Consider the following 24,194-nt stretch of genomic DNA (forward strand, 5'->3'; position numbering starts at 1 on the left):
CCTTTTCCGTAAGATTTTCCAAACCGTCGGTTCTGGTACGTTTAGCTCCCTGCTTGCTTTATTCGTCGACTTTCGCGGCTACGCCTGAAACTTGCCCGCACGCGTTCAACCGTTTCTTCGCTCACTGCAGGCCGACCCGTTGATTTCCCCTTACAGAGGCATCCAGAAGCTTTAAACTGCGCACACCATCGCCGAATGGAGTTAGCAGTTGGTGGATCTTTGTTGAACTTCGTCCTGAAGTGTCGTTGCACTGTTATGACTGACTGATGTGAGTGCATTTCAAGCACAACATACGCTTTCTCGGCTCCTGTCGCCATTTTGTCTCACTGCGCTCTCGAGTGCTCTGGCGGCAGAAACCTGAAGTGCGGCCTCAGCCGAACAAAACTTTATGAGTTTTTCTACGTATCTGTAGTGTGTCGTGACCATATGTCAATGAATGGAGCTACAGTGAATTTATGAAATCGCTTCCATCATTTGTAATAGCCCTGTATTTTCCGGAGTCTGGCACTTCGTTATCCATCAGAGTAGAGAGTTAACGTTCTTGATGCTGGCAAGGTCATTTTGTATTTTTCTAAAATTTTTTTGTATTTGGAATTCTAATGAGATAAGAATATGCATGTGTTGGGGTACTTCGTAGTTCCAACAAATACACCCATGGTTCCTTTCAAAGGGCACGGCCAACTTCGTTCCGCGTCCTTCCCTAATCCGATGAGACGGATGACCTCGCTGTCTGGTCTCCTCCCCCCAAAACAACCCAATCCCAGCAGTTCCAGACATTCTGTTCGGAATAAAGGTCGAGTGGTTTAAGGGGAAGTCGAGTTTGGCTATGGTGCCTGAGTGTGAGACAAACGAGGAACAAACGAGATTTCCTTATTCAAATACCCCGGGCGAAAGCTTTCGGCCTGGTTGAGAATGATAGTTTAATAAGTGAAACTACATCACTATGGAACTAGAAGAACAGCTCTTAGAATCATGAAATTATACCTGAGAAACAGCAAACACGCTGCTGAAATACAATTTTGAGCAAAGGAAATATTTATCAGAGTTTCAATAAATTAGTCATGGTATAGTACAAGGCAGTACATTAGGACACCGTTGTTGCTTCTGGTAGACACTGTTCGAAAGAGTGGGGGAACACGTGTATTAACGTCTGGCATGTTGAATGTACAGGGTGTTTCAAAAATGACCGGTATATTTGAAACGGCAATAAAAACTAAACGAGCAGCGATAGAATTATACCGTTTTTGAAACACCCTGTATTTTGATAAACAAGCTACCTGTGGTCTTACTGCACTGCTTCAGATACTCGCCGTCATTGTAGGCAACAATTATTGATACGCCGTCTGTTGGCTGTGTTACATATATAAGAGCGTCAGGTGATCCCTCGGTAGGAAGCGAATAGCTGTGTCCCAGTGTTTTCTGGTGAGGTACAGAGATGGCAGCCGGCCGCGGTGGTCTAGCGGTTCTAGGCGCTCAGTCCGGAACCGTGCGACTGCTACGGTCGCAGGTTCGAATCCTGCCTCCGGCATGGATGTGTGTGATGTCCTTAGGTTAGTTAGGTTTAAGTAGTTCTAAGTTCTAGGGGACTGATGACCTCAGATGTTAAGTCCCATAGTGCTCAGAGCCATTTGAACCATTTTTTACACAGATGGCAGGTGTCACTTGCGGTCGTTGTATTAAACCAAGCATAGGCAATGTGAGGACTTAAGGCAGAGAAAAATGCAAAGATGGCCTGTTTGATCCAGAAAGGGAGGACTAGAGTCCCGTTGCTGCACATTCCAGTGCCTCTGTCATCCACGGGGTTGTGGACGCGCTACAGGGAGACAAGTCAGTACAAGACGCGAGTTGAACAAGATCAATTCGCCATCGCTTTACAGCACCGCGTGAAGACCGACATCTGGCCGTCACTGTGTTGGAGCATTGTACGGACACAGCCATCCCATCACACTGTTAAAATGGTTTAAATGGCTGTAAGCACTATGGGACTTAACATCTAGGGTCATCAGTCCCCTAGTCTTAGAACTACTTCAACCTAACTAACTTAAGCACATTACACACATCCATGCTGGAGGCAGGATTCGAACTTGCGACCGTAGCAGCAGCGCGGTTCCGGACTGAAGTGCCTAGAACCGCTCGGCCACTGCGGCCAGCTGTCCATTGTGAATTCCGACGGTCTTTGGCAAATGCAGCAGAACTGCTGCAGAGTGGCTCCAAGAAGACTCTTCTGAGTTTAATAAATTCCGCTGGGTACCAAACTCCCCAGACGTGAACGTTTTTGAGCAGATCTTGGATGCCTTGCTGTTCAGAAAAGATCTCCACCCCCTCGTACTCTTATGGATTTATAGACAGCTCTGCAGTATTCATGGTGTCAGTTCCCTCCAGCCCTACTTCAGACATTAGTCGAGTCCATGCCACGTCGTGTTGCGGCACTTCTGCGAGCTCCTGGGGACTCTACACGATGTTAGTCACGTGTACCAGTTTCTTTAGCTCTTCAGTGTAATATGGGGAAATACAGAACAAGAAAGGAGTTATAAAATAAATAAAATAAATAAATAAAAATATATTGTTATTTAGATATTGATTATTCTATCTGTATGATGGTGATTGTGATTGCAATTGTATTTGCTTATCTGGAACGTGGACGTTTAATTATTCGGTATCAGACGCTTGACAATGGCTTTTTCGTAAAGGCAATGTTACTCGTAGTTGACCGTGAAATAAAACTGAATAATCGGACTTCGTAATTAAATCGTTTCCAAAGACTGCTGCGGTAGGTGCGGACTCATAATCTAAATCTCAATATTACAATAATTTGCCAGCCATGCCAATACGTCGTACAGAGGTGATTGTCTACTAAACATAAAAAAATTACACAGTTAGTTAAATCAGATATATTCAATGAATAAGCCTACAGTTCATACTCCTACTTACTTTTATAAATATAATTCTTTACAGAATCGAGTGCCTAGTGTGGTTGCAACTCGCAGTATTCTTCTATAACATGAAATATGGCGGTGTGCCAGACAATAAAAAAAAAAAAAAATACGTGCTTCTCGCACCACTTCTACCAGAGCTCTCCTTTTTTTAATCAAACATAAGAGTAACGTAATTGTGCTTTTGTTTTATCAGCGACACAGCGCTGCAGTTGTGTGCCATAGGCTTTATTTATTTGTCACTGATTATTTATTTAATTAGTATTTCGCGTTTCCGCGGAAACTCACGCTCGGCATGCAAATGTGCCTTTATAGAGTGTCTGCTGTGCAAGCTTTTTTCAACTTTTTTTGTCGCAGTCAGGAGTGGAACTGGAATGTAATACTCAGGAATTGAAATTTCACTACAATGTACTAAATGAAGAGACACTAAAATTTTTTGCCAATTTTTCTCGCTTACACGTATGTCATTGATATAATGAATCATTTGTGAATCGCAACGCTAATATAAACATTGAAAAAATGGGTGACAGTGGGGTACCTCCTTGGTTAATATTAGTTGATTCTGGTCCATATGTTACAGTACGGATGTAATATTATTGATTTTGTGTAGTAAGTGAATTGCCATAATCAGGTGTGCTGGAACTCCCACATATCTCATTATAATACCGATACAGATATTAGCAGGCAAACAGAAAAAAAAAGCAGTCCATCTTCAGGCCACGAGTGGCCTACCGGGACCATCCGACCGCCGTGTCATCCTCAGGGGAGGATGGGGATAGGAGGGGCGTGTGGTCAGCACACCGCTCTCCCGGTCGTTACGATGGTTTTCTTCGACTGGAGCCGCTACTATTCGGTCGAGTAGCTCCCCAATTGGCATCACGAGGCTGAGTGCACCCCGAAAAATGGCAACAGTGCATGGCGGCCCGGTGGGTCACCCATCCAAGTGCCGAACACCCCCGACAGCGCTTAACTTTGGTGATCGCACGGCAACCGGTGTATCCACTGCGGCAAGGCAACATTTTCTTTCTTGACAACCGATCGACGGAAATTCCTCACTACTGAAACAAGGCATCCACCACGAAGCCAAATATAGCCTAGGTATAGGTCACAGCGTCAATTATCAGAGATGGGATGAGGTACCAGTTACGCACTTTTGTTCCTGTGCTCGAGATTCGAACCGCGCATCCACAGGTAGAATGTCAGTGAAATACTGTGCGTGATCGATCTCTCCTGTGACGCTGGCTGTGGCGTGAAGTCTGCTGTGGAGGACGTGAACAGGGTGACAGCGAAGTGAAACAACGGAGAGCCAGTGGACGCCTCTTAGCTTAGCGGACTTGGCAGTGTGGAGAGCTGGTGGTATCCGGCACTGGGGCCAGTTTGGCGTTTAGGCCACTTTTCCGACTGCCGCCAGAGGCAAACATGGGCGGTGTTGACCCGCGGTCCCGCGGCTTAATTGCGTTGGGACTGACGTCATTACGCGCGGAAACATGTACGCAGGACTAGAGGGTGGGGTGGGGGTGGGGGGGGGGGGGGGGTCGACGGCGTGTGGCGGCGGTGTGGCGTCACAGACGCACGCGTGAAGGCTGCGTGGGCGCAAATGTTCTACTGGCTGCCTCATAAGTCACTCCCTGTTTATAAACGGTTAAAATTTCTTTTATTTAAGAAACTATCAGCCTCGACTGCGGTAATGAAACACACCTTTACCTAGGTTTCAGCTGAAATAATTGAGCCTTCTTCAGAAAGTATACCTGAATCTATAGTTTACCTAAGAGGGCATGGTCTAGAAATAAAACTAAAATAGTGACTGCACTGAAAGGTATGTGCTAAGGTCTGATCAGGGCACCTCCAGAAAATAGTCGGTAGTTGCCAACCGCAAGGTGGAACGAGTATAATATCTTTGAGTAGGAGGATCTTTGATGGTTAAGAGAGCTGGGCGCATGCAGTAAAAAAAACCAAAGAGGCGCAGCTATGTGCCCGGAGGAAGCAGACGTGTGGTGACAGCGTTAAGGTAGGTCGCTGCCCCTGACCAAACTTTAGCATGTAAATGAGAGAGGATATTTAATCATTTCAAATTGGTTTTATGTTCAGAGTTAGGATTTGTATGTCCGAGGTTTGACGCAGTAAGCGTTTTGTAAAATTTTTTGTAAGAGTGATTCGTGCTACCAAAATGTTTGAAGTAGTAGGTTCTGTGTATGGCTTAAAACTTTAACGATATATATATATTGAGATCAACATTGCGTTTAAATCTAACAGCCTGAATCATAATCCACATCCTTTGCTTGTATTGAATATGAAAATGAGTAGTAAACTAAACTTACCCACCAATGAAAGAACCAAGTAAACATCAGGGCCAAAAGTTAATTTGCCAGTAGCATCTTAATGCCGTTGCACAAGCGGCATTATTCTCTTAAACTTGATTGCTGAGTCAAATACATGTTGCATTTGTGGCAAAATGGAGGAGTGCAAGAAACAAGTTCATAGACGCAGTCAGATGCACGTTTCCTGAATAATTAATTTAGAACAATCTAATCACTGATACTTTCACAGAATAAAAGGATACAATTTTGGTTAGATACTTTCAACGCCTATTCAGGCTGTTTTAGTTTTGTTTCTAGACCATGCCCTCTTAGAACCCAACCTTTACCTAGGTTTCAGCCAAAATAATTGAGCCTTCTTCAGAAAATATACCTGAATCTATAGTTTGTCTAAGAGGGCATGGTCTAGAAATAAAACTAAAACAGCCTGAATAGGCGTAGTCACATATTTCTAGACCATACCCTCTTAGACAAATTATATGTTCAGAAATATCTTCTGAAGAAGGCTCAATTATTTGGGCTGAAACCTAGGTAGAGGTTGGTTTCATTACCGCAATAGTTTCTTATATATAAGATTATCACGATTGCTGACTGGGGTGCAATGCTGACAGTACTAAAATTTCTTTATTTATGAACCAGTTAACTTAGAGGTACTTTTGTTAGGAATAGCAATCCTAGATGTTGCGTTTGACATCATTTTTTCGTTTGTTTTTGTTCAATTTCCTACGTGTGCGATCGAAGAATGGGCCAGAACAGCAGCTCGTTATGACGTTGGTTGCTTGATTTAGGGGAGGGGGTCAATCAGCGAGGTCATCGGACTAGGGAAGGATGGGGAAGGAAGTCGACTGTGTCCTTTCGGAGGAACTATCCTGGCATTTGCCTGAAGTGATTTAGGGAAATGACAGAAAATGTAAATCAGGATGGCTGGACGCGGGTTTGAACCGTCGTCCTCCCGAATGCGAGTCCAGTGTGCTAACCACTGCGCCTTCTCACTCGGTCTCGTTATGAGGTCTGGGCATCTGCAGTGTGAGCTCAGAGGTGGTGGAGGGCGAAACGGCGGACCTGTGCAACACTGGCTGCAGAAACGTTTCAAAACTGCCATTCCAAGCTACTGGCAACAGGGGGGTGTCGTCGGTGTGGGAAGATCAGGTAGACTCTCAACTTCAAGGACACGAGGGAATGTTGACAGAGTGTGCGAAATGTTCATGAGGAGCCCTACGAAATGACTGCGTCGAGGATCTCGTGAAAGTGGTCTTCCACATCACACGACTGCAACGATTCCTAAGAAAGATGTCACTTTTACACTGTGGAGGCTACATTGTGTGTAGCAATTGTTTCCCATTGTGTTGATAGAAGAATGGAGTGTTGAGATATTTTCTTGGGTTGGAATGGCCTTTTTTCTGTGCTGGCGTACTCTGTCGCTAGCACACCGGTCTGCAAAGATCTAGTGCGAAGATCGATAGTAGGCGATGGATCGAGCGCGCCTGTCATGTGAGACGCCACAGACACACCGACAAGAACAAGCCGCCAACGCCTTCTCGACAGCATGTATTCACACTACTGGCCATTAAAATTGCTACACCACCAAGATGACGTGCTACAGACGCGAAATTTAACCGACAGCAAGAAGATGCTGTGGATATGCAAATGATTAGCTTTTCAGAGCATTCACACTAGGTTGGCGCGGGTGGCGACACCTACAACGTGCTGACATTAGGAGAGTTTCCAACCGATTTCTCATACACAAACAGCAGTTGACCGGCGTTGCCTGGCGAAACGTTGTTGTGATGCCTCGTGTAAGGAGGAGAAATGCGTACCATCACGTTTCCGACTTTGATAAAGGTCGGACTGTAACCTATCGCGATAGCGGATTATTGCTGCTCGCGTTGGTCGAGATCCAATGACTGCTACCCAAATATGGAATCGGTGAGTTCAAGAAGGTAATACGGAACGCCGTGCTGGATCCCGACGGCCTCGTATCACTAGCAGTCGAGATGACAGGCATCTTATGCGGAAGGCTGTAACGGATCGTGCAGCCACGTCTCGATCCCTGAGCCAACAGATGGGGACGTTTGCAAGACAACAACCATCTGCACGAACAGTTCGACGACGTTTGCAGCAGCACGGACTATCAGCTCGGAGACCGTGGCTGCGGTTACACTTGACGCTGCATCACAGACTGGAGCGCCTGCAACGGTGTACTCGACGACGAACCGGGGTGCACGAATGGCAAAATGTCATTTTTTCGAATGAATCCAGGTTCTGTTTACAGCATCATGATGGTCGCATCCGTGTTTGGCGACATCGCGGTGAACGCACATTGGAAGCCTGTATTCGCCATCGCCATACTGCCTTATCACCATACGTGATGGTATGGGGTGGCATTGGTTAAACGTCTCCGTCACCTCTTGTTCGCATTGCCGGCACTTTGAACAGTGGACGTTACATTTCAGATGTGTTACGACCCGTGGCTCAACCCTTCATTCGATCGCTGCGAAACCCTATATTTCAGCAGGATAATGCACGACCGCATGTTGCAGGTCCTGTACGGGCCTTTCTGGATACAGAAAATGTTCGACTGCTGCAGTGGCCAGCACATTCTCCAGATCTCTCAGCAATTGAAAATGTCTGGTCAATGGTGGCCGAGCAACTGGCTCGTCACAATACGCCAGTCACTACTCTCGATCAACTGTGGTATCGTGTTGAAGCTGCATGGGCGGCTGTACCTGTACACGCGAACCAAGCTCTGTTTGACTCAATGCCCAGGCGTATCAAGGCCGTTATGACGGCCAGAGGTGGTTGTTCTGGGTACTGATTTCTTAGGATCTATCCACCCAAATGGCGTGAAAATGTAATCACTTGTCAGTTCTAGTATAATATACTTGTCCAACAAATACCCGTTCATCATCTGCATTTCTCCTTCGTGTAGCAATTTTAATGGCCAGTGGTGTAGCTGGCTGCCACTGACCGGTGGGGGTGGGGGGTGGCGGGGCTCACTGACTCAGTGAGGCTATGACACTAGATAGCGACCAGATTATTTTGTAACAGCAAGATCACCAATATTGTCTGCAAGAGGAGTGTCACTGATGAGCTTGTACCACAAAGATGGACTCTATTCAATTTAAGTAGCCATTACAAATAAACAAATCCACATGTGCATTTGTGTTGTAGAAAGGTGATATCAGCCACAATAACGTCCTTTCCCTTACTCCGCTACAGTACAAGACACTACTGTGCCGACGGGGATACCACAGTTTCCACATTGGAGCATTTGTAAAAAAGGGCATAACTGCCATTATGGGCAGCTGAAAACGCACACAAATCTGTTGAAAAAGCACAGCAGCATGCGAAGGGGGCAGTACGGTGTTGTATCATGTCATCTCAAGTTGTCGGTCCTTTATTTCTGTGGAACACAGTGAATAGCGAAAGAAAGCTGGAAATGCTGCATGGTCAAGTGGGACCACTAATTTAAAAATGGAACAACCTACAGCCTCACTTCACGGAGAATGGAGGACCCGCACAATTTGCAGACCATGTCCGCCAATACCTGCACGATCATACCCCGGTCATCAGACTGGGAGATGTGGTTCACACGCCCTGATTTAACTCTTCACGATTTTTTCTGTGGGGGTTGGCTGAGTAAGAGGCTCATGAGAGAAAATCGCGGCACGTGGATGAATTGGAAGCAGTAATGTCTGACGTGTCGCAGGCAGCAGTATCGCACGTACCAGTTTGTTTAAAGCAAATTCTTAAAGAATGCTGGAGCTTATGGCGAGGTTTAAAATATTAAACACAACCTCAATGGACTAAGCTTATCCATTATGGATATTTTAGAACTGGTGACTTAATTGAATGTAGATCCATCAAACTGCAACCAGTCAGTTTTCTGAATAGTTATTTATTATCCCACGAACCAGTTTTCGAACTTTTTCACGTTCATTATCAGATTATCACTATTTCTAGCATAAAGCTCGATGCTGGCTCTGTGTGATAAGAAGATGGAACATGCTTTAATGTATGGCCATGAATATAATTTATCTGCCGATATAGACTGACAAACGATAGTTATGGGGATGAAACTTCCTGGCAGATTAGAACTTTGTGCCGGACCGAGACTCGAACTCAGGACCTTGCCATGGAGGGGGCTTCACCCCTTGTTTTGCGCGGCACTATCACAGCACAGGCCTACATTGATGTTTTAAGCACCTTCTTGCTTCCCACTGTTGAAGAGCAATTCGCGGATGGCGATTCCATCTTCCAACACGATCGAGCACCTGTTCATAATGCACGGCCTGTGGCGGAGTGGTTACACGACGATAACATCCCTGTAATGGACTGGCCTGCACAGAGTCGTGAACCTATCCTATACAACAACTTTGGGATGTTTTGGAACGCCGACCTTACCAGGCCTCACCGACCGATATCGATACCTCTCCTCAGTGCAGCACTTCTTGAAGAATGGGCTTCCATTCCCCAAGAAACCTTCCAGCACCTGACTGAATGTACACTCCTGGAAATGGAAAAAAGAACACATTGACACCGGTGTGTCAGACCCACCATACTTGCTCCGGACACTGCGAGAGGGCTGTACAAGCAATGATCACACGCACGGCACAGCGGACACACCAGGAACCGCGGTGTTGGCCGTTGAATGGCGCTAGCTGCGCAGCATTTGTGCACCGCCGCCGTCAGTGTCAGCCAGTTTGCCGTGGCATACGGAGCTCCATCGCAGTCTTTAACACTGGTAGCATGCCGCGACAGCGTGGACGTGAACCGTATGTACAGTTGACGGACTTTGAGCGAGGGCGTATAGTGGGCATGCGGGAGGCCGGGTGGACGTACCGCCGAATTGCTCAACACGTGGGGCGTGAGGTCTCCACAGTACATCGATGTTGTCGCCAGTGGTCGGCGGAAGGTGCACGTGCCCGTCGACCTGGGACCGGACCGCAGCGACGCACGGGTGCACGCCAAGACCGTAGGATCCTACGCAGTGCCGTAGGGGACCGCACCGCCACTTCCCAGCAAATTAGGGACACTGTTGCTCCTGGGGTATCGGCGAGGACCATTCGCAACCGTCTCCATGAAGCTGGGCTACGGTCCCGCACACCGTTAGGCCGTCTTCCGCTCACGCCCCAACATCGTGCAGCCCGCCTCCAGTGGTGTCGCGACAGGCGTGAATGGAGGGACGAATGGAGACGTGTCGTCTTCAGCGATGAGAGTCGCTTCTGCCTTGGTGCCAATAATGGTCGTATGCGTGTTTGGCGCCGTGCAGGTGAGCGCCACAATCAGGACTGCATACGACTGAGGCACACAGGGCCAACACCCGGCATCATGGTGTGGGGAGCGATCTCCTACACTGGCCGTGCACCACTGGTGATCGTCGAGGGGACACTGAATAGTGCACGGTACATCCAAACCGTCATCGAACCCATCGTTCTACCATTCCTAGACCGGCAAGGGAACTTGCTGTTCCAACAGGACAATGCACGTCCGCATGTATCCCGTGCCACCCAACGTGCTCTAGAAGGTGTAAGTCAACTACCCTGGCCAGCAAGATCTCCGGATCTGTCCCCCATTGAGCATGTTTGGGACTGGATGAAGCGTCGTCTCGCGCGGTCTGCACGTCCAGCACGAACGCTGGTCCAACTGAGGCGCCAGGTGGAAATGGCATGGCAAGCCGTTCCACAGGACTACATCCAGCATCTCTACGATCGTCTCCATGGGAGAATAGCAGCCTGCATTGCTGCGAAAGGTGGATATACACTGTACTAGTGCCGACATTGTGCATGCTCTGTTGCCTCTGTCTATGTGCCTGTGGTTCTGTCAGTGTGATCATGTGATGTATCTGACCCCAGGAATGTGTCAATAAAGTTTCTCCTTCGTGGGACAATGAATTCACGGTGTTCTTATTTCAATTTCCAGGAGTGTATACCTGCGAGAATGGAAGCTGTCATCAAGGCTAACGGTGCGCCAACACCATACTGAATCCCAGTATTAAAGAGGGAGGGCGCCACGAACTTTTAAGTCATTTTCAGCCAGGTGTCCGGATACCTTTGATCACATAGTGTATTTATCGTATATAGGTTCCTAGTGAGTATTCGCTCGCCTTGCTCGCAGTCCCTACACCTATATCTGCATCTACATTTACATGTACATAGATGCTTCGCAGTAGACACTACGCTGCACTCTGGACGGTTCCCAGTACCACTGCTAGTCATTTCCTTTCCTGTTCCAGTCGCAATCAGAGCGAGGGAAAAACGACTCTATATGCCTCTGTCTGTATGAGCCCTATTTTCTCGTATCAAAAATTGTTCAAATGGATCTGAGCACTATGCGAGTTAACTTCTGAGGTCATCAGTCCCCTAGAACGTGGAACTAATTAAAGCTATATATACGAAGACAGTAACTTGTTCTCGAAAGAACAGTTACTGTTGATGACCGTGCAGCTTTTCCCTGGAATAAATGATGACTAACTGACAACCTCAGCTGCCGACAGGTGTCGTTGATATACCTCGATGTGGACAGCTGAAAATGTGTGCCCCGACCGGGACAATACTTATGCAGAATTGTGGACAGTTGGGAATGTGAGTCTCACGGGAAGCGTGAAAGGGATAAGTCCCTGCAGTCGCGCTATTCATCTGTGTCCTCGGTGGCTCAGATAGAGGGCCCGCCCGGTTAGCCGAGCGGTCTAACTCACGGCTTTCCGATGTGGGCGGATTTGTGTCTAGGTTCGGCGAGCCGGACAGTCTGTGGATGGTTTTGCCGGCACGGTAGCTCAGCGTGTTCGGTCAGAGGGTTAGCTGCCCTCTGTAATAAAAAACTGAGTTAATCGATCAACAACCGAACTTCAACGGATGTCTTACGACGTCCGCCCCGAGCAGAAGCAACGAACAAAAGCGAACAAAATGAGATTAAAAAAAAAAAGATGGATAGAGCGTCTGCCATGTAAGCAGGAGATCCCGGGTTCGAGTCCCGGTCGGGGCACACATTTTCAGCTGTCCACATAGAGGTATATCAACAACACCTGTCGGCAGCTGAGGTTGTCAGTCATCACTAATTAAACCTAACTAACCTAAGGACATCACAGACATCCATGCCCGAGGCAGTATTCGAACCTGCGACCGTAGCGTTTCTCGTATCCTACCTTCGTGGTCCTTACGCACAGTGTATGTTGGTAGCAGTAGAATCGTTCGCCAATCACCTTCAAATGACGGTTCTCTAAATTTTCTCAGTAGCGTTTCTCGAAAAGAACGTCCCTTCCCTCCAGGGATTCCCATTTGAGTTCCCGAAGTATCTCCGTAAAACTTACGCGTTGTTCGAACCTACCAGAAACAAATCCAGCAGCCCGCCTCTGAAATGTGACGATGTTTTCTTGTAATCCCAAGTGGTACTGACGCCAACCTCTCTAACAGTACCCAAAAATAGGTCGCACCGGCGTCCTATATGCTGCCTCCTTTACAAGTGAGCCATATTTCCCCAAAATTCTCCCAATAAACCGAAGTCGACCATTCGCCTTCCCTACCACAGTTCTCACATGCTCGTCCAACCTCATACCGCTTTGCAGCGCTACGCCCGGATATTTAAACGACCTTACTGTGTCAAGCAGGGCACTAGTAATGCTGTATCCGAACATTACGGATTTGTTTTTCCTACTCATACGCATCAAGGAAAGCATTTCTGAAGAAATTTGTTAACATCGAGTATTGATTTAAGTGTCAGGAAGTCGTTTCTGAAAGTATTTGTATGGAGTGTATCCATGTATGGAAGTGAAATGTGGGCGATAAATAGTTTAGACAAGGAGAGAAAGAAGCTTTCGAAATGTGGTGCTACAGAAGAATGCTGAAGATTAGATGGGTAGATCACATAACTAATGAGGAGGTATTGAATAGAATTAGGGAGAAGAGGAGTTTGTGGCACAACTTGACTAGAAGAAGGGATCGGTTGGTAGGTCATGTTCTGAGGCATCAAGGGATCACAAATTTAGCATTGGAGGGGAGCGTAGAGGGTAAAAATCATAGAGGGAGACCAAGAGGTGAATAAAATACGCAGATTCAGAAGGATGTAGGCTGCAGTAGGTACTGGGAGATGAAGAAGCTTGCACAGGATAGAGTAGCATGGAGAGCTGCGTCAAACCAGTCTCAGGACTGAAGATCAGCCGACCGCGGTGGCCGTGCGGTTCTGGCGCTGCAGTCCGGAACCGCGGGACTGCTACGGTCGCAGGTTCGAATCCTGCCTCGGGCATGGGTGTGTGTGATGTCCTTAGGTTAGTTAGGTTTAAGTAGTTCTAAGTTCTAGGGGACTTACGACCTAAGATGTTGAGTCCCATAGTGCTCAGAGCCATTTGAACCATTTGAACTGAAGATCACAACAACAACAACAACAACGCATCAACTTACATTTTTCCATATTTACGGCTTCCTGCCAATCATCAGACTAACAGGAAATTTTGTCTAAGTCGTCTTGGACCCTCCTACAGTCACTCAACTTCGTCACCTTACCCTACACCACGGCATCATCAGCAAACAACCGCAGTTTGCTGCCCACCCTGTCTGTCAGATCATTTATGTATATAGAGAACACCAGCGGTCCTATCACACTTCCCTGGGACATTCCTGACGATACCCTTGTCTCTGATGAACACTCGCTCTCGAAGAGGACGAAGTTGATTCTATTGTTAAAGAAGTCTTCGAGCCGCTCACATATCTGTGAACCCATTCCATACAGTCGTACCTTCTTTAAAGGGTGCAGCGGCACACCGTGTCAAACAATTTCCCAAAATCTAGGAATACTGCCTTAGATTGTGTGGGTGTTGCCAAGTCATCAGCGTAATAGCATTTTTTTCCATTTTCGCTTATACACTATGTGATCAAAAGTATCCGGACACCAGCCTGAAAATGACTTAGAAGTTGCCCTCCATCGGTAATGCTGGAATTCAGTATCGTGTTGGCCCACCCATAGCCTTCATGTCAGCTTTCACTCTCTCAGACATAAGTTCAACCACGTGCAGGAAGGTTTCTTGGGCAATGTCGGCCCATTCTTCACGGAGTGCTGCACTGAGGAGAGGTATCGATGTCGGTCGGTGAGGTCTGGCACGAAGTCGGCGTTCCAAAACATCCATGTGTTCTATCTGATTCAGGTCAGGACTCTGTGCAGGCCAGTCCATTACGGGGATGTTGTTGTCGTGTAAGCACTCCGCCACAGGCCGTGCATTATGAACAGCTGCTCGATCGTGTTGAAAGATGCAATCACCACCCCTGAATTACTCTTTAACAGTCGGAAGCAAGAAGGTGCTTAAAACATCAATGTAGGCCTGCGCTGTGATAGTGGCACGCAAAACAACAAGGGATGCAAGCCCCCCTCCATGAAAAACACGACCACATCATAACACCACAGCCTCCGAATTTTACTGTTGGCACTACACACCCTGGCAGATGACGTTCACCGGGCATTCACCATACCCACACCCTGCCATCGGATCGCCACACTGTGTACCGTGATTCGTCATTCCACGACGTTTTTCCACTGTTCAATCGTCCAATGTTTACGCTCCTTACGCCAAGCGAGGCGTCGCTTGGCATTTACCGGCGTTCAAAATTGTTCAAATGGCTCTACGGGACTTCTGAGCTCATCAGTCGCATAGAACTTAGAACTAATTAAACCTAACTAACCTAAGGACATCACACACATCCATGCCCGAGGCAGGATTCGAACCTGCGACCGTAGCGGTTCCAGACTGTAGCGCCTAGAACCGCTCTGTCAGTCCGGCCGGCTTAGATCATGTAGACGTATGGTGTCATAGGCCGGTGCTAAGTCAATACACCGAAAAGACAAAGGTCACAGGATACCTCCTAATATCGTATCGGACCTCCTCCTGCCCAGTGTCGTACAGAAATTCGACGTGGCATGGGCTCAACAAGTCCTTGAAAGTCCTCTGAAGAAACATTGAGCCAGGCCTACTCTATAGCCGTCCATGCGGATGTGTTCATGGTGGAGGATTTTGTGCCCGAACTGAACTTCCGATTGTTCCATATATGATCGATGGGATTTATGTCAGGCGACCTGGGAGGTCCAATCATTCGCTCGAACAATCCAGAATGTTCTTCAAACAAGTTGCGAACAACTGTGGCCCAGTGACAGAGCTCTCTGTCATCCATAGAAATTACACCGTTGTTTGGGAACACAAGTCCATAAATGGCTTCAAATGGAAGTGAAACGTGGGGGATAATTGGTTTAGACAATAAGAGAGTAGAAGCTTTCGAAATGTGGTGCTACAGAAGAATGCTGAAGTTTAGATGGGTGGATCACATAACTAACGAGGAGGTACTGAATAGAATTAGGGAGAAGAGGAGTTTGTGGCGCAACTTGACTAGAAGAAGGGATCGGTTGATAGGACATGTTCTGAGACATCATCAAGGGATCAGCAATTTGGTATTGGAGGGCAGCGTGGAGCGTAAAAATCGTAGAGGGAGACCAAGAGATGAATACACTATGCAGATTCAGAAGGATGTAGACTGCAGTACGTACTGGGAGATGAAGAAGCTTGCACAGGATAGAGTAACAATGGAGAGCTGCATTAAAGACCACAACAACAGGGTCATCAGGAACAATCGCTCACAAATCCTTTTCGTAGCACAGTGAGGAAACATTCCTGTGAACAGAGTTGTAATAAACGAACGCAAACAATCGACGCCACTAAACGTATTTTCTGTTATAACGAATTGAAAATCTGTAGGTTGGACGCAATTTAAGCGAGTTCTTTCCAGCGGTTGAGTGGAGGTCGTAGCATGCCGGGTAGCTGGGTGCTCCGGTGGTAATGTTCTCCAGTGGCAGCGACCTGAGCACCAATTACGTCACACCGCAATGGCCGCTCGAGCACCAATTAGGCTATTAGCGCGCAGCCAATCGATACGGGCTCCCCTCTTGCGGAGGAACTGCCCACTCAACCAATCAGCGTCCTCCGCCGTAATCAAAGAATAGCTCCGCCGTTTGTTTGGCTACAGCGTCCTGCTACTGCATCCAGTTGGAGCTTCATACATTTCATGAAGGCCTTCCGGTTCTTCATACTCCGCTGAAACTTCGTGGCAGATTAAAACTCTGTGCCAGACAGGACCTGGAACCAGGGAGTCTGGCTTTTCGGTACACTAGCTCTACCGAGTGAGCTGTCCAACTGCGACTCACGGCCGCCCTCACGGCCTCTCTACCGCCAGTAAGCACCTCATCTCGCAGGCTCCACTCCCACACAGTTTAAATCTGCCAGGAAGTTTCATACCAGCTTCCACTCTGCTGTAGATGGAAAATCACTGTAAATCATACTCTGCTTTTTTTCTGACAAACTGACGTATCCCATTCCTTACCTACATCTACATACATCAAAAAGAGCTTTGGATCACACCAGTCCCCAAAACTCCTGAAGATAGACGTTGACCTGTGATATTTTATGACAGACACAGTCCCTCTGACTGTTCAGAAATTACACGAAACTCGCCGAAAGATGTAAACAACCATGCATGAGCAGCGCCTATTAGACAGAGGGGATCCGACAGCCGATCAGTTCCAGTCATTCCCCAAGGAAGGAGGACATGCCTGGAAGGCAATACCGCGGTTCGATCGCGTCCGCATTGTTACTTTGTGCCAGGAAGGGCTCTCGACAAGAGAAGTGTCCAGGCGTCTCAGAGTGAACCAAACCGATGTTGTTCGGACATCGAGGAGATACAGAGAGACAGGAACTGTTGATGACACGCCTCTCTCAGACCGCTCAGGGGCTACTACTACAGTGTATAATTGCTACCTACGCATAATGGCTCGGGGGGGACCCTGACAGCAACGCCACCATGTTGAATAATGCTTTTCGTGCAGTCACAAGACGACGTGTTACGACTCAAACTGTGCGCAATAGGCTGCATGGCGCGCAACTTCACTCCCGACGTCCATGGCGAGGTTCGTCTTTGCAATCACGCTAGATTGGCCGAACAACATGCCGAATGGACCGCTCACGATTGGCATAACATTCTCTTCACCGATGAGTGTCACATATGCCTTCAACCCGACAATCATCAGAGACGTGTTTGAAGGTAACCCGTTCAGACTCAATGCTTTAGACCGAGCTCCAGGGAGCCGGAGCGCTCCGGAGCGCTCACTGCGGCAGCTCGGAGCCCGCGTGGAGGGGGAAAGCGAACTCCAGCCGCAACTGACGCAATAATCCGTGCTCAATGACAGCTATGACTAGCCGCGGCAGCCCTGTACCTCTATTGGAGGATACCTTTCTATTCATTGAGAGGGATGGTCGACCGCTGTGTTTTGTATGTATTTAATTCTGCGAAGAAGTACAATATACAACGACATTATTCACGTCTTCACGCAGCGCACTACGATCAGTTAGAAGGCGTTGCACGCAGAGACCTGGTAGCCAGGCTTAAGAACGACATACCAGGAGACGTATGTTTAAAAACGGTTTCGTAATACGGAGGGTATCAAAACATGCAACATAGTTCGTGTTCTGTAATGCACCAAGAGGCACTGTGTGCTGAAACAGTAGAGCTAGGTGGCGTAATGAAAGATGTCGTGAAGTGTGTGAATTTTGTGCGGCGTCAAAGGATTCCTGAAAGATGTGGAAGCGGAGTATGGGGATATATCTTACCACAGTACAGTTCGTTGGCTGAGTCGGGGAAAAGTTCTTGATGTTTTTGCCATTAGTGAGGAAATACCCCTTTTCTCGAAATGAAAGGGGAAGAAATGCGTTGTCTGAAAGATATAAAATGGATATCAGACCTGGCGTCCCTAGCTGACATAACTATGCATCTGAATAATTTAAATCTGTCATTGCAGGGCAAAGGCAGCTAATCGTTGACATGCACGACCAGATCAAAGTGTTCATGGAAAAGTTACGTTTATTTGAGAGGCAGATGAGTAATGGACATCTAACGTTCTTCAATCATCTTGCTTCTTTAAAACTACCTGATGGTACTACTGTACTTTCGGCGATTACCAAGCAAAGTTAAAGCAGCTCATCACGTCGTTTGAAACACGATTCCGAGACCTCACTAGTTTGGAAATGGAACAAGGTATTCAGCACTCCTTTTTCAGTTTCCACCGATGACTTGTCATCGTCGCTTCAATTGGACATTACTGATTTGCAAAATTCAACTTTGTTGAAAGAGAGGTACTACATCACGTTGTATTTGCCACGATGGTAGTGTTCATTACAGAAAAAACATTTCCCAAACTTCACAACAATGCCGCTCAGATCATGTGCATGTTTGGTTCTACGTTTTGATGTGAGCAGCTTTTCTGAGCAATGAAAACAGTTATAAAGTAAGGAACGATCGCTTCTTCAGGATGCAACAATGAAGGCCATCCTCCGCATTAACGCTGCAAACACTTTGACGCCTGATATTTCCGATCTTGCAATGAAAAGAAAATTTCAAACTACAGAGGCCCAATAAATTTAGTATGCAATTTCTTGCAAAACATTTGTTTCTTATTTATTTCCTGAAGATCGTATTTCCTGGTGTAGCACGTCACCACGTCTTAGCATCTAAGAGTGTGAGGTTGTCGATCTTGTAAGACGCGGCTGGCACATCAAAACGCTCGCCTTGCCGCCTGCCTCAGCCAGCCGTGCCACGTGCCGGCGTGCCGGCCCACTTGACTGGTCACAGCGAGCGACGCGGCTCCCTGGAGCAGGGAGCGCTCCGCGGCTCACAACGGAGCCCACGAGCTGGAACAGCCTGCTTGACACACTGTCCAGCGAGTGCAGCATGGTGGATGTTTCCCTGATGTTTTGGGGTGCCATTATCTGGGGCCGATGTACGCCGCTGGTGATCATGGAAGGTGCCGTAACGGCTGTACGATACGTGAATGACATCCTCCGACCGATAGTGCAACCATATCGGCAGCGTACTGCCGAGGCATTCCTCTTCAGGGACGACAATTCGCACCCCCCATCGTGCACATCTTCTGAATGACTTCCTTCAGGATGACGACATCGCTCGACTAGAGTGGCCAGCATATTCTCCAGACATGAACCCTACCGAACATGCCTGATATGGATTGAAAAGAGCTGTTTATGGACGACGTGACCCACCAACCTCTCTGAGTGATCTACGTCGAATCGCCGTTGAGGAGTGCCAAGATGAGCTTGTGGCTAGTATGCCACGACGAATACAGGTATGCATCAATGCAAGAGGACGTGCTACTGGGTGTTAGAGGTACATCTACATTTACATCTACATGACTACTCTGCAATTCACATTTAACAGCGGGGGAAAAACGAACGCCTAAACCTTGCTGTTCGAGCTTTGATTTCTCTTATTTTATTTTGATGATCATTCCTACCTATGTAGGTTGGGCTCAACAAAATATTTTCGCATTCGGAAGAGAAAGTTGGTGACTGAAATTTCGTAAATAGATCACGCCGCGACGAAAAACGTCTTTGCTGTAATGGCTTCCATCCCAATTCGCGTATCATATCTGCCACACTCTCTCCCCTACTACGTGATAATACAAAACGAGCTGCCCTTTTTTGCACCCTTTCGATGTCCTCCGTCAATCCCACCTGGTAAGGATCCCACACCGCGCAGCAATATTCTAACAGAGGACGAACGAGTGTAGTGTAAGCTGTCTCTTTAGTGGACTTGTTGCATCTTCTAAGTGTCCTGCCAATGAAACGCAACCTTTGGCTCGCCTTCCCCACAATATTATCTATGTGGTCTTTCCAACTGAAGTTGTCCGTAATTTTAACACCCAGGTACTTAGTTGAATTGACAGCCTTGAGAATTGTACTATTTATCGAGTAATCGAATTCCAACGGATTTCTTTTGGAACTCGTGTGGATCACCTCACACTTTTCGTTATTTAGCGTCAACTGCCACCTGCCACACCATACAGCAATCTTTTCTAAATCGCTTTGCAACTGATACTGGTCTTCGGATGACCTTAATAAATTACAGCATCATCTGCGAACAACCTAAGAGAACTGCTTAGATTGTCACCCAGGTCATTTATATAGATCAGGAACAGCAGAGGTCCCAGGATGCTTCCCTGGGGAACACCTGATATCACTTCAGTTTTACTCGATGATTTGCCGTCTATTACTACGAACTGCGACCTTCCTGACAGGAAATCACGAATCCAGTCACACAACTGAGACGATACCCCATAGGCCCGCAACTTGATTAGAAGTCGCTTGTGAGGAACGGTGTCAAAAGCTTTCCGGAAATCTAGAAATACGGAATCAACTTGAGAACCCCTGTCGATAGCGGCCATTACTTGGTGCGAATAAAGAGCTAGCTGCATTGCACAAGAACGATGTTTTCTGAAACCATGCTGATTACGTATCAATAGATCGTTCCCTTCGAGGTGATTCATAATGTTTGAATACAGTATATGCTCCAAAACCCTACTGCAAACCGAAGTCAATGATATAGGTCTGTAGTTCGATGGATTAATCCTACTACCCTTCTTAAACAATGGTGCGACCTGCGCAATTTTCCAATCTGCAGGTACAGATCTATCGATGAGCGAGCGGTTGTACATGATTGCTAAGTAGGGAGCTATTGTGTCAGCGTAATTTGAAAGGAACCTAATCGGTATACAATCTGGAGCTGAAGACTTGCCCGTATCAAGCGATTTGAGTTGCTTCGCAACCCCTACGGTATGTACTTCTACGAAACTCATGCTAGCAGCTGCTCGTGTTTCTAATTCTGGAATATTCCATTCATCTTCCCTGGTGAAGGAATTTCGGAAAACTGCGTTCAATAACTCCGCTTTAGCGGCACAGTCGTCGGTAACAGTACCATCGGCACTGCGCAGCGAAGGTATTGACTGCGTCTTGCCGCTTGTGTACTTTACATACAACCAGAATTTCTTCTGATTTTTTACCAAATTTCGAGACAATGTTTCGTTGTGGAACCTATTAAAGGCATCTCGCATTGAAGTCCGTGCCAAATTTCGCGCGTCTGTAAATTTTAGCCAATTATCGGGATTTCGCGTTCTTCTGAACTCCGCATGCTTTTTCCGTTGCCTCTGCAACAGAGTTCGGACCTGTTTTGTGTACCACGGGGGATCAGTTCCATCTCTTACCAATTTATGAGGTATGAATCTCTCAATTGCTGTTGCTACTATATCTTTGAATTTGAGCCACATCTCGTCTACATTTGCATAGTCAGTTCGGAAGGAATGGAGATTGTCTCTTAGGAAGGCTTCTAGTGACACTTTATCCGCTTTTTTAAATAAAATTATTTTGCATTTGTTTCTGGTGGATTTGGAAGAAACGGTATTGAGTCTAGCTACAACGACCTTGTGATCACTAATCCCTGTATGTCATGACGCTCTCTATTAGCTCTGGATTGTTTGTGGCTAAGAGGTCAAGTGTGTTTTCGCAACCATTTACAATTCGCGTGGGTTCGTGGACTAACTGCTCGTAACAATTTTCGGAGAAAGCATTTAGGACAATCTCGGTAGATGTTTTCTGCCTACCACCGGTTTTGAACAAGTATTTTTGCCAACATATCGAGGAAAGGTTGGAGTCCCCACCAACCGGTGTGTACAGCGATCTGGACTACCACCTCTGAAGTTCTCGATGTATGGTGGTACAATATGCTATTTGTGGTTATCATGAGCAATAAAAAGGAGAGAAATGATGTTTTTGTTGACCCTCATTCCAATTTTCTTTATAGTTCCGGAACATTCACAACCGAGGGGATGCAAAACTGTTTTGATGTGTGTACATACATATACCGCAACCACAGTACGGTGCGCGGCGGAGGCTACCCTGTACATCTCATTTCGTTTCCTGTTCCACTCGGAAATAGAGCGAGGGATAAACGACTCTGTATGTCTCCGTATAATGCCCTTCTTCTCTTACCTTATCTGGTCCTTACACGCAATGGATGTTGGCGACAGTAGAATCGTTCGGCAGTCAGTTTCAAATGCCGGTTCTGTAATTTTTCTCAACACTGTTTCTCGAAAAGAACGTCGCCTTCTCTACAGGGATTTCCATTTGAGTTCCCGAAGCATCTCAGTAACAGTTGCGTGCAGTCGGAATCCACAGGCAACAAGTCTAGCAGCCCGCTAAGACGTCTTCCTTTAATCTGGCCTGTCGCAGATTCGAGACACTAGAATAATCCTCAAGAGGGGGCCTAACTAGTCTTCTATATGCGGTCTCATTTACAGACAAACCGCAATTTCCTAAAATTCTCCCATGCTCTGCATTCGTCTTCCCTGCTACATATTTATTCCATTTCATATCGCTTTGCAACGTTACGCGTTGGATTTTTAATTGATATAACTGTGTCATGCATCTCGCTAATAAGGCATTAGCTGAAATTTCGTGTTTATTTTTCCTACTCATCCACATTAACTTATATTTTTTCTACTCTTAGAGCCAGCTGCCACTCATCACACACACACACACACACACACACACACACACAAATTTCTCAAGCCATCTTGGATCCTCCTACAGTCACTGGACGACCACACTTTCCATGCATCACAGCATCATCAACAAACAACCGTAGACTGCTGCCCACCCTGTCCTCCAGACCATTTACACTTCTGGCCATTAAAATTGCTACACCAAGAAGAAATGCAGATGATAAACGGGTATTCATTGGACAAATATGTTATACTAGAACTCACATGTGATTACATTTTCACGCAATGTGGGGGCATAGATCCTGAGAAATCAGTACCCAGAACAACCGCCTCTGGCTGTAATAATGGCCTTGATATGCCTGGGCATTGAGTGAAACAGAGCTTGGATGGCATGCACAGGTACAGCTGCCCATGCCGCTTCAACACGATACCACAGTTCATCAAGAGTAGTGACTGGCGTATTGCGACGAGCCAGTTGCTCGGCCACCATTGACCAGTCGTTTTCAATTGGTGAGAGATCAGGAGAATGTGCTGGCCTGGGCAGCAGTCGAACATTTTCTGTATCCAGAAAGGCCCGTACAGGACCTGCAACATGCGGTCGTGCATTATCCTGCTGAAATGTAGGGTTTCGTAGGGATCGAATGAAGGGTAGAGCCACGGGTCGTAACACATTTGAAATGTAACGTCCACTGTTCAAAGAGCCGTCAGTGCGAACAAGAGGTGACCGAGACGTGTAACCGATGGCACCCCATACCACTACGCTTGGTGATACGCCAGTATGGCGATGAGGAATACACGCTTCCAATGTGCGTTCACCGCGATGTCGCGAAACACGGATGCGACCATCACGATGCTGTAAACAGAACCTGGAGCCATTCGAAAAAAACACGTTTTGCCATTCGTGCACCCAGGTTCGTCGTCGAGTACACCATCGCAGGCGCTCCTGTTTGTTATGCAGCGTCAAGAGTAACCGCAGCCACGGTCTGCGAGCTGATAGTCCGTGCTGCTGCAAACGTCGTCGAACTGTTGGTGCAGATGGTTGTTGTCTTGCGAATGTCCCCATCTGTTGACTCGGGGATTGAGAAATGGCTGCACGGTCCGTTGCAGCCATGCGGGTAAGATGCCCGTTATCTCGATCGCCAATGATACGAGGCCGTTGGGATCCAGCACGGCGTTCCATATTACCCTCCTGAACCCACCGATTCCATCTTCTGCTAACAGTCATTGGATCTCGACCAACGCAATCGCGATAGGCGACCTTCATCACAGTCGGAATCGTGATGGCACGCATTTCTCCTCCTTACACGAGGCACCGCAACAACGTTCCACCAGGCAACGCCGGTCAACTGCTGTTCGTGTATTAGAAATCGGTTGGAAACTTTCCTCATGTCAGCACGTTGTAGGTGTAGCCACCGGCGCCAACCTTGTGTGAATGCTCTGAAAAGGTAATCATTTGCGTATCACAGCATGTTCTTCCTGTCGGTTAAATTTCGCGTCTGTAGCACGTCATCTTCGTGGTGTAACACTTTTAATGGCCAGTAGTGTATGTATACAGAGAGCTACAGCGGTCCTG

This window comes from Schistocerca piceifrons, chromosome 11, assembly GCF_021461385.2.
Source record: "Schistocerca piceifrons isolate TAMUIC-IGC-003096 chromosome 11, iqSchPice1.1, whole genome shotgun sequence".
Lineage (NCBI taxonomy): Eukaryota > Metazoa > Arthropoda > Insecta > Orthoptera > Acrididae > Schistocerca > Schistocerca piceifrons.